Here is a 17,107-nt window from a genome sequence, read left to right as displayed (position 1 = left end):
TCCCTGCAAAATTCAGATGCATATTTTCTGGTGCAACAACAAGCGCTGGAGGATTTAAGCGCCAAACAAGAGAAAGTTAATAAGCTTGCTAAGCATCTTGCCAGCATTATGGGTACCAGGATATTGTTTCTTGAGATCTTCTGAAGTGGTTTCAGTTCTGGATTTGTTTTGCTGCGGCGTTTATTTGCGCTGGTCGCCAACTTTGACAACTAGTGTATATGATATGTTGCTTTGTTCCCTATATTTGCACTGGTGGCGAACTTTGATGCCCAGTGGATGTAATATGTGTAATAGCCGTGATAGCCTAGCGTTAGTTGCTTGCTTATTTATTTCCTTGTTGTCTTGTTTATTTGTTTGCTTGTAGTCATTGCAGTTCTTTTTCCACGGTTAGCTAGTGGCTGCAATAACCTATTTTTTAAAACTAGGCCACAATAACCATGGGCTAATATTTACTGTAGTAACACTGGGCCTCCTACTGGCCGTAGAAACAGTGGGCCTTCTACGGGCCGTAAAAACAATGGGCCTTCTGCGGGCCGTATCATCAATGGGCCTTATATAGGACGTATGATCGATTGGCCAAACATGGGCCAAACAGACCGCATAATGGTCGTAAACGGGATAGAGTTGGAATCATCCGTTCATGGGCCGACCATAACGGGCCCTTGTTAATAGGCCGTATTTGATGACGCTATGAAAACGGCCCAATGTATTAGCGGACCACAAACGGGCCGAATGTAACCACGGGCTGAATTTGGCCCACAAGCAGAAAATGACAGTAACGAGCCGTAAGTAAACGAATGCTGGAAATGAGCCCAAGAATAAATGGGCTCTAAGAAGGCCGAAAGATAACATGGGCTGGAAACGGCCCAATGGAATAACAGGCCGTTAATGGGTATAAAGTGATACATTGTTCATTACGGGCCAGTTTCACCACGGGCCGTTAATAGGCCAAGAGTTACATAGGGCCTCATATGGGCCGAAAGACGTCATGGGCCATACATGGGCCAGAAGTGAAAACGGGCTGGAATCATATTGGATGGCCCAGATGACGCTACTGGGCCTAATTCGGATAGGGCGTAACAGGCCTTGGGTTAGCGGGCTGTAAATGGGCTATATGCGAACAGGCCGTTAACAGGCTTTCCATGGTCCGGCCCGCCACCTTTTGACCAAGTCAAACGGGCTGGCCTTTTCACAGGAATGGGCCTCTGTTGGGCCGTGCCACGTGTCGACGTATCATAGGCGCCTTCCGTCCAATGAGTGGATGACATCTGTCCCAACGATGAGCCGACATGTGTTTCCTCCAACCAATGATGATTTTACATGTGGAAAATCCCCATTGGTCGGGGCTGTTAACGGGTTATCGGATCCAAAACCCGACCCAATAGCTTAACGGCGTTCCGTTACGGTGGATGCCATGTGTCGGTGACCCTTGACGAAAGCACTTCTGTGACGCGTGATTTATCGTCATGGAAGTGTACACTTCCGTGATGATAATTTTGGTAATGTCATGGAACACTTCTACGGCAGCACAGGTATGACTATCTTGATTCTGTCATAAATTTGTCATGGATGTACATGCATGACAAAAAACGCGACCTACTGTGATGAACACGTATCATCACGGAAGTGTATTTTTTTGTAGTGACTGTTCTCCTAAGTTCACTTTCAATTTGCATTGTTAAAAGTGACGAATGTCACGGTTGCAGTTTGAAATGCTAATTCCTTAGCGAGAAGTTATGGCATTTTAGTTGCTGAAATGGTTACTTCAGGTACTCCCTTATGTAGCTTGATATTTTGATCTTTCATGCTCAGTGCAATCGAGTATCTATGCTCTGGAAGTGTTATGATGTTCCCCCCTATTTACTTTCATTTTGCACTTTTAGAAAATCATGGAAGGCATGATTGCAGTTTGAAATGCTAATTCCTTCACAAGTAGTTATGGCATCTTTGTTGTTGAAATTTTTGGTTCAGGCACTCACTTATGTAGCTCAATATTTTGATCTTTCATGTTCAGTGCACACTTGATTTTGGCACCTGGACGCTCTTGTTCTCTGTGCGGAGATTTTTTTGTGTGATGTCTTTTCTTGAGCACATTTCAGAAACTGTTTGTGATTTGGTGCTCTGCAGCATAGTTTTATGTCTGATTGTTACTATGGTGGCAAGTAATTTGATCACTACCACTACCACTGTTATGTGTCTGATTGCTACTTCAATACGACTATTTTTTTGTTTTAGGAAAGAGCTTGGTTGTTGATTTGTGTACAGGTTGTTTTGCGGGGCATGAATTAGTTATGAGCTCTAGTGATTGACTTTCGCTAATCGGGAGCAATAAGGTTGATAGAACTGTCCACCATAAAAATAGGAGAGTGACCAAGCTCGAAGTTTCACCACAGTGAGTTTTAGTAAATCACGTTTCTTCTTCATGGGCCGCACTAATGTTTGCTTGTTCTTTTTTTCTTAACAGCTAGCATCCAACATGCCGGACAGCAGCGGCGTGACCGTGTTCGACGACCTGCCCGAGTGGCTTGTCATTGACGAGATCCTTGTCCGGCTGCCGGCCAAGGATGTACTTCGCTGCCGTGCCGTCCACAAGTCGTGGCGCAGCGGCACTTCCACCAACACGTTCATCCTCAACCACCACCACCGCCAGCCCTCGCTCCCCATCATCCAAAACATAGAGGGCATCTATCGCCATGCCGGATCCCCTACTGATAAAAAGATACAGCGTGTCCTCCGGCACGTAGATCCCTTTACAAACGAGATGACTGTATGTCATGACGCTTGTGATGGCCTCCTCATCCTGGAGAAGCAATCCAATTTCTACATCTGCAACCCTACCACCCGCAAGTGTGCTTCCCAGCCACATCCTCCATGACGGTCACGCACCAGCGCCGTCGACGTAGTCGGCTTCTACCGGCTCCACACATCTGGAGAACACCGTGTTCTCTGGGTGTCATACTCAAAACAAGTGTCGTACTTGGTACTCATTGGGGCTGCCGTCCCAACTAAGTTGCCTGATTACTTCGTCCTCACAGTGGGATCGGACCAGCCAAGATGCATCCAATGGCTGACAGTTTCAAAACATGGGTATCCCGCTACCTAGTCCTTCAATTCTCCACCAGTCCATAATCGTGCTCGCCTGCACTGGGCAATGGGCCTCAACATAACAGTATTTGACACTGTAGTCGAGACATTCCGACAGATGAGCCGCCCAACACAGTTGGGTGATAAGGTGACATTGTTGGAAATGGGCGGCTCCCTTGCCTTGTGCTGCACCATGATACGTCTCCGTTGTATCTACTTTTCCAAACACTTTTGCCCTCGTTTTGGACTCTAACTTGTATGATTTGAATGGAACTAACCCGGACTGACGCTGTTTTCAGCAGAATTGCCATGATGTTGTTTTATGTGCAGAAAACAAAAGTTCTCGGAATGACCTGAAACTCCACGGGATGTCTTATAAAAAATAATAAAAAATCCTCGCCAAAGATGAAGTCCAGGGGGCCCACACCCTGTCCATGAGGGTGGGGGCGCCTCCCCTAGGGTGCCCCCTAGGGCGCACCCCCTACCTCATGGGCCCCCTGAGGCTCCTCCGACGCCAACTCCAACTCTATATATTGGCTTTCGGAGAGAGAAAAATAGGAGAGAAGAAATCATCGCATTTTACGATACGGAGCCGCCGCCAAGCCCTAAAACCTCTCAGGAGGGCTGATCTGGAGTCCGTTCGGGGCTTCGGAGAGGGGGATTCGTCGCCGTCGTCATCATCAACCATCCTCCATCACCAATTTCATGATGCTCACCGCCGTGCGTGAGTAATTCCATCGTAGGCTTGCTGGACGGTGATGGGTTGGATGATATTTATCATGTAATCGAGTTAGTTTTGTTAGGGTTTGATCCCTAGTATCCACTATGTTCTGAGATTGATGTTGCTATGGCTTTGCTATGCTTAATGCTTGTCACTAGGGCCCGAGTGCCATGATTTCAGGTCTGAACCTATTATGTTTTCATGAATATATGTGTGTTCTTGATCCTATCTTGCAAGTCTATAGTCACCTATTATGTGTTATGATCCAACAACCCCGAAGTGACAATAATCGGGATACTTCTCGGTGATGACCATAGTTTGAGGAGTTCATGTATTCACTATGTGCTAATGCTTTGTTCCGGTTCTCTATTAAAAGGAGGCCTTAATATCCCTTAGTTTCCGATAGGACCCCGCTGCCACGGGACGGTAGGACAAAAGATGTCATGCAAGTTCTTTTCCATAAGCACGTATGACTATATACGGAATACATGCCTACATTACATTGATAAATTGGAGCTAGTTCTGTGTCACCCTATGTTATGACTGTTACATGATGAACCGCATCCGGCATAATTATCCATCACTGATCCGGTGCCTACGAGTTTTCCATATACTGGTTTACGCTTATTTACTTTCCCTTTGCTACTGTTACAATCACTACAAAATACCAAAAATATTTACTATTGCTTGCACTAATCTTTTGTTACCGTTACCACCACTATCATATTACTGTGCTACTAAACACTTTGCTGCTGATACTAAGTTTCCAGGTGTGGTTGAATTGACAACTCAGCTGCTAATACTTGAGAATATTCTTTGGCTTCCCTTGTGTCGAATCAATAAATTTGGGTTGAATACTCTACCCTCGAAAACTGTTGCGATCCCCTATACTTGTGGGTTATCAAGACCTTTTTCTGGCGCCGTTGCCGGGGAGCATAGCTCTATTCTTTGAGTCACTTGGGATTTATATCTGCTGGACACTATGAAGAACTTGAAAGACGCTAAGACAACAATTTATCCCTCAACTACGAGGGGAGGTAAGGAACTGCCATCTAGCTCTGCACTTGATTCACCTTCTGTTATGAGTAAGCTAGCGACACCTAAACCTGCTTCTGCTATTCGTTCCGATATGTCGCATGTTATTAATGATGCCACTTCTGCTATGCATGATACTTATGATGAAACTGCTTCTATGCCTGATACTACTGTGCCCCTTAGTGAATTTCTTGATGAACAAATTGCTAGGGCTAGAGAGAAAGAAATTATTGAATCTGATTATAATTATGAAAGTGATGATGAAGATATGCCTGTTATTCCTGAGGGTTATGTTTTTGATATGGAATCTTCTGCCGCTATTTTAGCCTGCAAAGATAGATATGATCTCAAGAGGCTATTAGCTAAATGGAACAAAGAATCACTTAGAGATAAAATGAAACCTGATCCTGCTTTTTCTACTTCACCTATTTGTGTTCCCGATAAGGATTATGAATTCTCTGTTGATCTTGATATAATTACTTTGGTTGAATCTAATCCTTTCCATGGTTATGAATCTGAAACTGTTGTGGCACATCTTACTAAATTAAATGATATAGCCACCTTGTTCACTAATGATGAGAGATCGCGCTACTTTTATATCCTCAAAATATTTCTGTTCTCATTAAAGGGTGATGCTAAGATATGGTTCAATTCTCTTGATCCTGGTTGTGTGCGTAGTCCCCAGGATATGATTTATTACTTCTCTGCTAAATATTTCCCTGTTCATAAGAAACAAGCTGCTTTAAAGGAAATATACAACTTTGTGCAAATTAAAGAAGAGAGTCTCCCACAAGCTTGGGGGAGGCTTCTCAAGTTGCTTAATGCATTGCCTGATCATCCTCTTAAGAAACCTGAAATACTTGATATCTTTTGTAATGGACTAACCGATACTTGCAGAGATTACCTGGATAGTTGTGCTGGTTCTCTTTTTAGGGAAAGAACACGGGATGAAGCTGAAATTCTATTGAACAATATGTTGACAAATGAAAATAATTGGGCACCTCCTGAGCCAGCTCCTGAGCCAGCTCCTGCTCCAATTATTGAGCCTATTCCTAAACCAACTCCGAAGAAGAGAGGTGTTCTATTTCTAAGTCCCGAAGATATGCGAGAGGCAAAGAAATCTATGAAAGAAAAAGGTATTAAGCTGAAGATGTTAAGAATGTACCTCCTATTGAAGAAATACATGGTCTAAATCTACCGCCTGTCGAAGAAACATATGATCTTAATCCTTTATTTATTGAAGAACCTCCTAATCCCGATAACCCGACACAGGTAGTAAAGGTAAATTCTCTCTATAGATATGATAAAGTTGAAGTCCCTCCTACTGAAATTGCTAGTCAGTGCCTGGATGAGTTTGATAACTTTATGTTTAAGCAAGACGACTTCAATGCTTATTTTGGTAGAAAATTAAAAGAAAATGCTTATATGATTAGACGCTTGGGTGATTATATGGCTAATATTAGAGGTGAACTTAAACTTGTTAGTAAACATGCTTCTATGGTTACAACTCAAGTAGAACAAGTACTTAAATCTCAAAAGGAAGTGCTTGATGAAATTAATAGTAAGAAAAAAGATTATGCTGTTAGAGTGGCTACTAGAACTGGTAGAATGACTCAGGAACCTTTGTATCCTGAAGGCCACCCTAAGAGAATCGAGCAAGATTTTCAGAGAAATAATACTGTTGCACCTAGTTCTTCTAAAAAGAAGAAAAAGAAAAATGATAGAACTGTTCACACTTCTAGTGAACCTATTGCTGAACCACCTGATAATCCAAATGATATATCCATGTCTGATGTTGAAACACAATCTAGTAATGAACATGAACTTAGTGAAAATATTAATGATGACGTTCATGATGATGCTCAACCTAGTAATGATAATGATGTAGAAATTGAACCTGCTGTTGATCTTGATAACCCATAATCAAAGAATCAACGTTATGATAAGAGAGACTTTGTTGCTAGGAAACATGGTAAAGAGAGAGAACCTTGGGTTCAGAAACCCATTCCTTTTCCTCCCAAACCATCCAAGAAAAAGGATGATGAGTATTTTGAGCGCTTTGCTGAAATGATTAGACCTATATTTTTGTGTATGCGATCGACTGATGTGCTCAAAACTAATCCTAATGCTAAGTACATGAAAGATATCATTACTAATAAAAGAAAGATATCGAAAGCTGAAATTTCCACCATGCTTGCTAATTATACTTTTAAGGGTGGAATACCAAAGAAACTTAGAGACCCCGGAGTACCTACTATACCTTGCTCCATTAAAAGAAATTATATTAAAACTGCTTTATGTGATCTTGGAGCCGGTGTTAGTGTTATGCCTCTCTATTTATATCGTAGACTTGACTTGAATAAGTTGACACCTACTGAAATATCTTTGCAAATGGCTGATAAATCAACTGCTATACCTGTCGGTATTTGTGAGGATGTGCCAGTTGTGGTTGCAAACGTTACTATTTTAATGGACTTTGTTATTCTTGATATTCCTGAGGATGATAGTATGTCTACTATTCTTGGAAGACCTTTTCTTAATACTGCAGGGGCTGTTATTGATTGCAACAAAGGCAATGTCACTTTTCCTGTTAATGGTAATGAGCATACGGTACACTTTCCGAGGAAACAACCTCAAGTTCATAGTATCAACTCCATTGGAAAAATTCCATCGATTATATTTGGAGGTTTTGAATTTCCTCTTCCTATTGTCAAGAAGAAATATGATATACTTATTATTGGGGATGTGCATATCCCCGTTGAGGTAACTTAGTGTTATTCAAAATTTCTCCGGTTTCATGATTATCGGAATGAGTTTGTTAACAAGACTTGATCAACCTTGTTACTGGATTCATTTTGATGAGCATGAGACGGATGAAACTAGAAGCACAAACTTCTGTACCCCTTCTATACTTTCTGTTATTTAGCTGAAATAAAATAAAAATAGTATTTTTCTGTCTGTTTCCTGACTTATCCATGCAATATAAAAATATCCCGAAAATAAAAGTCCTCAGAATGCCATGCCAATTTAATATGATTTTTTCGGGAATATTTGAGGATTTACAGTGCAAAAATTACCGCGGGGGGAGCTGCCACCTGGTCACGAGGGTGGAGGGCGCGCCCCCCCTGCCTCGTGGGCCCACGGTGGCCCTCCTGCACTTATCCCTGCACCCATCTTCTTCCTCTTCCTCACACAAACCCGAAAAACCAACTCAAGCACGAGTTCCAGCCACTTTTGCTGTGATTTTCGATCTCCTTGCTCAAAGCACCTCTCGCAAAACTGCTTGGGGAGATTGTTCCTTGGTATGTGACTCCTCCATTGGTCCAATTAGTTTTTGTTCTAGTGCTTTATTCATTGCAAATTTGTGCTGCATAGGTGACCATGTTCTTGAGCTTGCATGTCAAATTTATATGGTTCCAAGTAGTTCTAATGCTTGATATAGGCTCTAGGCACTTGGAGGAGTAGTTGCTATCAATTTTATTGAAGTTGGTTCACTTTTGTTTGAAGTTACTAAACTTTTTTTCAGATTATTTCAGAAAATAATGAAGAGACTTTTGAGAGGCTCATCGAGCCAAAGCTCAAAGGAGAAATAAAATGAAGAAGCTTAGAGGCCCAAATATAATTTGCCTCATACCGCGGAGATACAGCCGTGTGAATGGCCTTCTGATAATTTCTTGAGAGAGGCTGGAATTTATGGAGATTTCTACTCATTGATTTAGAATGCTGGCCTCACCGACTTCATCCGCGACCAACATCCACAGTATCTCTTACTCACAAATACTTTTGTGCAAAACTTCTACTTTTTCCCTAAGGAATCACCTCCTTCAGTAGAGTTTCATTTATATGACATTGTGAAGAAAATGCCATTGTCGGCATTTTGCGCAGTCTGCAACATACCGCATGAGGGTACGTTAGATGAACCCCACCGTCATGAGGTGGAGGCGTTCATTAAAACTATTTCCGTGGGAGAAACCAGGAAGGTTTCTGATGCAAGAATCACTAGCATACATTTTCATGTATTACGCTATTTTGCCTTATTTGCTAGTCGATGCTTGATTGGTCGCGGGAACTGTGGGAACCTTAGTGTTCCTACTATTATTATTCCGTTCCATGGTTTATACCGGGACAACACTGTTAGTATGGGCGGAATTGTTTCTAGACGGTTAAGTCTTAACCGTACTAAGGGTCCCATCTTTGGAGGCATTTATGCTTCACGCCTCGCTGCACACTTTAACATAGCTATTAGGCATTATGAGAAAGAAGAAAAATTGCTGCCTAATGCTTATCTAGATTATAAGAGTATGATAGCACATGATTTTCTTGTTAAGGGCAGGGATGGAGAGCTCAAGTATAAATTATTCTTTGATAAACATCATCCTGAAACTATTACGTTGCTTGCTCCTTCTTTGTTTAAGTTTGTAGGACCCTATCTCGTTACGTGGGCTGCCGTTCAAGCTTACCGGAATCCTGCACCAGCCACGGAACCGGAACCACAAGATGAGCCTCCACGACAATCTGTTTATTCTTGGGATCCAGAGATGACTGTCAGCCAGTGGTAGTCAGAGTCCTCTTCTTCATCACAGTATGATCCCAGTTATTCTTCGTTTCAGTATGTCGGTGTACTAAAGTAGGGGTACCTTAGTATCCCGAACTTGTGCACGGGCAGTTGCAGCGTCCCGCGGCAAGGCTTGCCGGGTGACCGTCAAGATCCTCCCTGGTTCCCTTGGAGCCATTCAAGAACAAAGTGTTCAAGGCCCCGGCAAGAAGAACTTGCCGGTAAGGAGACAAGACCCCGGCAAGAGGAGCTTGCTGGGAAGGCCAACCAAGGCTCGGTGAGCGACAAGCTCCCAGACGCGACAAGACAATGAATGCGGCAAGGCCCTTGCCGCGGCAAGCTTTCACTCTGTACCTGCGCTCCAGCGCGTCCACCAACGTGTCGCCCTGGGACCCTTCCGGGCGTACGTGGCGGAAGGCTGTGCAGCCAGAGGTACACGGTGGCGAGCGGCGCTGACAAGATAGCCATCGTGGCAAGCAGTGGCGTCCCTAGCGGTCCCTTTCTGCACTGTCTAGGCGACGCAGACAGGCATTTAATGCCTTTGTCCCCTGCCGCTTAGGTTAGGTATGATAACACTGTTGTAGGCGGCGGTGCCAACCGCAGTGCTTTTTCCATTTTTGCCCTTCCCTATGTTGCCACCTGTCGGTGACCCCTTTGACATATAAAAGGAGGCCCATGCGCAACGTAGGAGGGGGTCGGACAATCATTCTCACGCTCGGTCTGGTTAGCTGCTGGTGTGTACTGTAGCAATCAGCGCTCTCGAGCAAGAATCCAATACAATCACAAGCAGGAGTAGGGTTTTACGCATCCGTGCGGCCCGAACCTGGGTAAATCGATCGCATCGCTCGTGCGCTTCGCCTCGATCTGCTCTTCGTGCACTCTCCGCCCCCCCTACCGAACCGAAAGGGGCCTCGGTCCGCCGTGGTCCCATAGGTGTCCGTGGGATCAGCACCCCCGACATCTTTGGCGCGCCAGGTAGGGGGTGCGTCGAGGCTGTGTGAATCCGATTCAGCGTTCGCACGAGCTGAATCTTCATCATCTCCATCAACATGCCTCCGAAGAAGAAGGCTTCGGAGGCAGCTGCTCCGTCCGCGCCGAGCCCACCACCGCAAGAGCGAACGGCTGGTGGGGTAGACGCCAACGGGAGAACGGGCGCCGACGAGGAGGCTCATGGTGCTGCCAAGTCCAAGGACAAGACTGCGCTGCACATCGGCGGCGCGGTCGGCTCCCACGACGACCGAGCGCACTCCAAGACCTCGGCGTCCGTACACGCACCGTGCCCATCTCAGGAGGCGCGGGACCAGCAGCGTCATGGTACTCACGGTACCATACGTTTGCTGGGCCAAGATCAAGCTGGCGGATCCCGGAGTGCTCGAGACCAGCATGCACGCTAGCATGCTGGCGCGAGCGTGGCACGGTCGCCTGGACAAGATACTGCTCCTTCTAACGTAGTTAGAAGTCCGAGCATATCCAGTTCATCGCGCCATTCACCACCGCCGCCCGCCACTCCGGCAGAAGCTTTAGCACGAGCTCAACTGCTCCTAGATTACCCTCCAGCGCCAGAGAAGATCGATGACTGGAGGGCCACTATCCAGAGCCTCATCGGCTTTGCCAACGGCGACGACCCACGGCAGCCGAGCACATCGCAGCCGCGGCAAGTCAGTCAGGCGCGAGCCGGTGGTGACAAGACCGGGGAGGGTGCAACCACTGTGCACTCTCCGCCTCGAAGGCCAAGATCGCCGACTCGCCAGATCCACCTCGACAGCGACTCCACCGCGTCATCAGATCCGCGAGCTCGTCGCGATCAGCGCCAAGTTCTTCACAAGAGACAGCAAGAAGACGCTCGAACATGCATCGAGCGCCGAAGAGAAGCGCGGTGTCAATCAGATCTGCGTGCTGGGCCCTCTGTTGACATGCATGCGCCCGGAGAACCAGGCGACTTGCCATACGCGGTAGGTTGCCCTGTGTTTACCCGTGAGCTGCGGCAAGTCCAGTGGCCCAGCCAGAAGCATTTTAAGCCAGACGTACCGGAGAAGTACGACGGCAAGTCGCACCCGTCAGAGCTCCTCAGCATCTACACCATTGCGGTGCAAGCTGCCGGGGGGCGAGACAACAAGGTCCTTGCCAACTACTTCCCGCTGGTGCTCAAGCCCGAAATTAGGTCCTGGCTCATGCACTTGCCGGACAACTCCATATCCTCTTGGGCAGACCTTTGCCATCAGTTTGTCGGCGCCTTTACAGGCGGCCACAAGCCACATGGCCAGGAAAGTGATCTTCACCTGCTTGCCCAGAAGGAAGGAGAGCCCCTGCGCAAGTATATTCAGAGGTTCAGCCGTGTGCAGCGCAACATCCCAGACATCCACCCTGCCGCGGTTATCAGCGCGTTCCATCAGAACGTGCGTAATCGCAGGATGCGGGAGGAGATGGCGATGAGTAGGATCAGAGACGTCAGTGAGCTATATGCCCTGGCCGACAAGTGCGCACGCGCTAAGGAAGGGAGGAAACTCCCCGGAGAGACTATAGGAGCAGGAGGATCTGACAGTGAGGATGCCGCCCCGGCAAAGAAAAATCGGCGGCGCAACAGGAAGAAGGGCAAAGAGGTGCTAGTCGTTGAGCAGTCCGGCAACGACGGTGGCGCCTAGCAAGCCAAAGTTGGTAGCTCCGGCAAGGAGATTGCCGCGTGCACCAACTGCCAGGCTGTGGCAGCTGCCGACAAGCAGGACGGCACCGATAAGCAGTATTGCAAGATCCACCGCACCAAGGGCCATGACCTCCAGAGCTGCAAGAAAGTCGAGCAGCTTGTCCAGCAACAAAAGGCTGAGTACGAGCGGCGCGACAAGGAGAGGGCCCAAGGAGGCGGTGGAGAAGCCGGCAAGAAACGCGCCGGCCGGGGAGGACGCCGCGGCAAGGCCAAGCAGCGGCAAGGAGACAGACCTCCCCGCGGCCGCGACAAGGATGAAGACGAAGATGACGACGAAGACATGGATGATGTCGAGAACAGTGAGCAGGAGTTTCAGAAAGCTACAGAAGTCTTGTGTGTTGACGGCGGTGCTTCTCTGCATACTTCCCACCGCCAACTCAAATAGTGGCTGCAGGAAGTTAATGCGGCAGAGCCACCTGTCGAATCACGCAAGCTTCTGAAATGGTCCAGCACGCCTATCATCTTTGACATTGAGGACCACCCTGATCGCACAACTGCGGTCGGGTGCTTGCCGTTGTTGGTTTCGCCAACAATCCGCAACCTCAAAGTCACTAAGATGCTAGTTGACGGCGGGGCCGGCTTAAATCTGATCTCCTCCGCTGTGCTCCAGAAACTCCAGATCCCTGACAGCGAGCTCGAAGAAACCGGCACGTTCCAAGGAATTAACCCGGGAAGGAGGAAGCCGAAAGGGAAGGTCACGTTGCCGGTGACATTTGGCAGCGAGCTGAACTTCAGAACTGAGAGGGTCACTTTTGACGTTGCCGATTTTCCATTGCCTTACAATGGGATACTTGGCCGTCCAACGCTCGCCAAGTTCATGGCAGCCTCTCACTATGCATACAACATGCTCAAGATGCCAGGCCCGATAAGCGTCATCTCCGTTCCTGGCGACAAGAAAGATGCCCTTATCTGCACCGACAAGATCTACCGGGAAGCAGCAGCCGCTACAGATCGCAAACCGCTTGCCGCTGAAGCTCCCGGGGGGAAGAAGAAGACCAAGTCCGGCAAGAGCTCTGATGCCCACTCCGGCAAGCGCACCTCTTCGGAGTGCTGCGCTACCATAGAGGACGCACCATCGAGCTCCACCGGCAAGTGTAAGAAGGTAATGGCAGCTCCACCACATACCAAGAAGGTGTCCGCCAAGGAGGACGGCACTGGTGGTACCTTCACCATCAGTGCCACGCTTGACCCTAAATAGGAAAGCGCGCTCGTTACTTTCCTGCGGGCGAATGTCGACGTGTTTGCATGGCAACCGTCTGATATCCCCGGTGTTCCCAGGAAAGTAATTGAGCACCATCTTGCCGTTTGTCCTCATGCGCGGCCCGTCAAGCAGAAGGTCAAGAAACAAGCAGTGGAGCGCCAAGAATTCATAGCAGAAGAAATCAAGAAATTGGAAGCAGCAGGCCTTGTCAGAGGAGTGCTCCATCCCACGTGGCTGGCCAATCCTGTAGTCGTGCGCAAGGCGAATGGAAAATGGAGGCTTTGTATTGACTTTACTGATGTTAATAAAGCTTGTCCCAAAGACCCATTTCCCTTACCGCGCATTGACCAGATCGTTGACTCCACAGCCGGATGTGATTTGCTTTCATTTCTTGACGCATATTCAGGATACCATCAGATCTTCATGGCAGAAGAGGATGAGGAGAAAACAACATTCATTACTCCATGTGGCACATACTGTTTCATATGGATGCCTTTCGGATTAAAGAATGCTGGTTCAACATTTGCAAGAGTAGTCCATGTCACTTTGGAACCACAGATACACAGAAATGTAGAAGCCTACATGGATGACATAGTGGTCAAGAGCAAAGACAGGGCAACCTTAATTCAAGATTTAGACGAGACCTTTGCAAATCTGCGCAAGATCAACCTCAAGCTCAACCCCGAGAAGTGTGTGTTTGGAGTCCCTTCCGGCAAGCTTCTCGGGTTCTTTGTGTCTCAGCGGGGAATTGAAGCCAATCCCGACAAGATCAAGGCCATTGAGTAGATCGAAGCACCAAAGCGCGTCAAGGATGTACGAAGACTTGCCGGCTGCGTGGCTGCTCTCAGCAGGTTTATCTCTCGGTCTGCTGAGCGCGCCCTGCCATTTTTCAAAATTTTGAAAAAGGCAGGTCCAATGAAATGGACTCTGGAAGCGGAGGCTGCTCTGCAGGACTTGAAGAGATACCTGTCCTCCACTCCAACACTTGTCGCACCTAAACCGCAAGAGAAGTTGCTGCTGTATATAGCGGCAACCAATCAAGTGGTTAGTGCTGCGTTAGTGGCAGAGAGGGAGGCAGATGACGAGCCAGCAACCGCGGCAAGCGCATCCAACGACAAGCAAGGGGCTTCCCCGACAAGCTCTGGTCCCGACAAGGATGGATCTGCACAGGCATGCGAAGAGGTGCAAAAGAGAATGGTGCAGCGCCCAGTCTACTTTGTCAGTTCCCATCTGCAGGGGGCTAGGTCAAGGTACTCTGGTGTGCAGAAGTTGCTTTACGGCCTTCTTATGGCCTCGAGAAAGCTGCGCCATTACTTCCAGGCACATGAGATCACAGTTGTCACTCGCTTTCCGCTGAAGAGGATACTGCAGAATCCAGAAGCAACAGGCAGGATTGTCGAGTGGGCATTGGAACTGTCAAGCTTTGGTCTCAAATTTGAGAGTACTTCAACTATCCAAAGCAGGGCATTGGCAGAATTCATAGCAGAGTGGACGCCAACACCAGACGAAGAAATTCCGGAGACGAGCATCCCCGCCAAGGAAACGAACAAAGAGTGGCTCATGTATTTTGACGGTGCCTTTTCGCTACAAGGCGCCGGTGCTGGGGTGCTGCTTGTCGCACCCACCGGAGAGCACCTCAAGCACCCACCGGAGATGCAGGATCGCGGCAGAACTTGGAATTAAGAAGCTCATTGTCAGGGGTGACTCGCAGCTTGTCGTCCGCCAAGTGAACAAGAATTACCAAAGTCCTTTGATGGAAGCCTATGTTGACGAAGTGAGAAAGCTAGAAGAGCACTTTGACGGCCTGCAGACGGAGCATGTCCCGAGAGCTCAGAATGACATTGCTGATGGCCTGTCAAAGTGCGCTGCACTTAAGTTACCTGTGGAACCTGGGATCTTTGTGCTCAAGCTAACTCAGCCATCCGTAACACCGTCAACTAGACAGAGCAAGAAGAGGAAGTTGATTTCTGGCGACTATTTTCCGGCAGAGCTTCCTGAAGCCGCCGCCAAAAAGGTCCCCAAGATCAACACCAACAGTGCTGAGGAGCAGTCTGCTCCGGCGAGCCCTAGGGTTTGTTCCGTTGAAGCAGACGCTCCCGACAAGTTTTGCTCCGGCAAGCTTGCCGGGGAACGTCAAGCTCCAGCAGAGCCGCAAGTTCTTGCCGTAGAAGCGGATGTTCCCGCAGCAGCAGATATGCCTTTAGTCCTTGTTGTCGAGCCACAAGCTCCAGCATGGGCGCAGCAGATTGTCCATTTCCTTCAGACAAGAGAACTTCCCAAAGAGCAAGAAGTAGCAGAAAGAGTAGCTCGGTAGTCTAGTATGTACCAGTTTGTCGATAACATACTGTGCAGAAGAAGACTCAACGGTGTGAAATTGAAGTGCATTCCTCGGGAAGATGGACAAAAGCTGTTGGCAGAGATACATGGAGGCATATGTGGTCACCACATTGGCGCAAGGGCACTTGTCGGCAAAGCATTCCGGCAAGGTTTCTTCTAGCCGACAGCCCTCCAGGATGCAACTGCACAAGTAACCAAGTGTGAAGCGTGCCAGTTCCATTCCAAGAAGATACACGAGCCAGCTCAAGCTCTCCACACGATCCCTTTATCCTGGCCATTTTCGGTCTGGGGGCTCGACATCCTCGGCCCCTTCCCCCGAGCTGTCGGGGGCTTTGAGTACTTGTACGTTGTGATCGACAAGTTCACAAAGTGGCCGGAAGTAGAGCCAGTGAGGAAGGTGACAGCACAGTCAGCAGTCAAGTTCTTCAGGTCGATTGTTTGCCGTTTCGGGATCCCTAACAGGATAATCACCGACAATGGTACCCAATTTACGAGCCGCACCTTCATGCAGTACGTCCAAGATCTTGGTGCCAAGGTCTGCTTCGCTTCTGTTGCTCACCCAAGAAGCAACGGTCAAGCGGAGAGGGCAAATGCTAAAGTGCTGCGCGGGCTCAAGACCAGAACTTTCGACATGCTGCACAAGTGCGAAAGAAACTGGATCGAGGAGCTGCCGGTGGTTCTTTGGTCGATCAGGACGACGCCAAATCGAACCACTGGCCAGACACCCTTCGCTCTAGTCTATGGAGCGGAGGCAGTTCTCCCCACGGAACTCGTATACGGGTCGCCTCGAGTGCTCGCTTATGATGAGCTTGAGCAAGAGCAGCTGCGGCAAGATGACGCGCTGCTCCTTGAGGAAGACCGTCTTCAGGCTGCGGTACGAGCTGCTCGCTACCAGCAAGCTTTGCGCCGCTACCATAGCCGCAAAGTTAATGCCAGGAGTCTCGAGGAAGGCGACCTTGTTCTTCGGCGCGTTCAGTCCGCCAAGAATTCAAACAAGTTGACGCCAAAGTGGGAAGGCCCTTACCGGGTGAAACGAGTCACTAGGCCTGGTGCTGTCCGCCTGGAGACCGAAGATGGCGTCCCAGTGAGCAACTCCTAGAATATTGAACATCTTCGCAAGTTTTACCCATAGGGCGCGGTTGCCGGAACCCGTTTCGGCAACCACCTTTTGTACAAGTCTTGCCGCTGTTGCATGTAATCCTTTGTACAAAGCCGGGCGCAGATCCCGTGCATAAATATCATGTGCTCAGCACACCTTGTCGATTTTCATGCTTTTTATTATTTGCATGTGTTATCTGACACTTTGTGCAGCACTTACACCCGGTGAGCACAACGAGCCCTAAGGTTCCATAGATTTTTCTCCTTCTTCTTTTTTTCTCTCAAGGAAAGGAAGGTTCTCTCGCGCACAAGTTTGCTGGGGGGGGGAGGAGAAGATACGGTATGGACAAGACGTCGTTCAAGAAGGTTTCGCCT

General features: G+C 48.1%; 1 pseudogene; it reads left to right on the top strand.

Moving 5' to 3' along the window:
* Positions 1 to 2,476: 2,476 nt before the first annotated feature.
* The window catches only part of LOC147957761 (F-box protein At5g18160-like), a 63,716-nt pseudogene continuing 49,085 nt past the window's right edge, over positions 2,477 to 17,107 (top strand).

This window comes from Triticum urartu, chromosome 7A (assembly GCF_056163025.1).
Source record: "Triticum urartu cultivar PI428250 chromosome 7A, HENAU_Tu73, whole genome shotgun sequence".
Lineage (NCBI taxonomy): Eukaryota > Viridiplantae > Streptophyta > Magnoliopsida > Poales > Poaceae > Triticum > Triticum urartu.
Note: the sequence above shows the minus strand (reverse complement) of the source record. Positions and strands in the feature narration are given on the sequence as shown.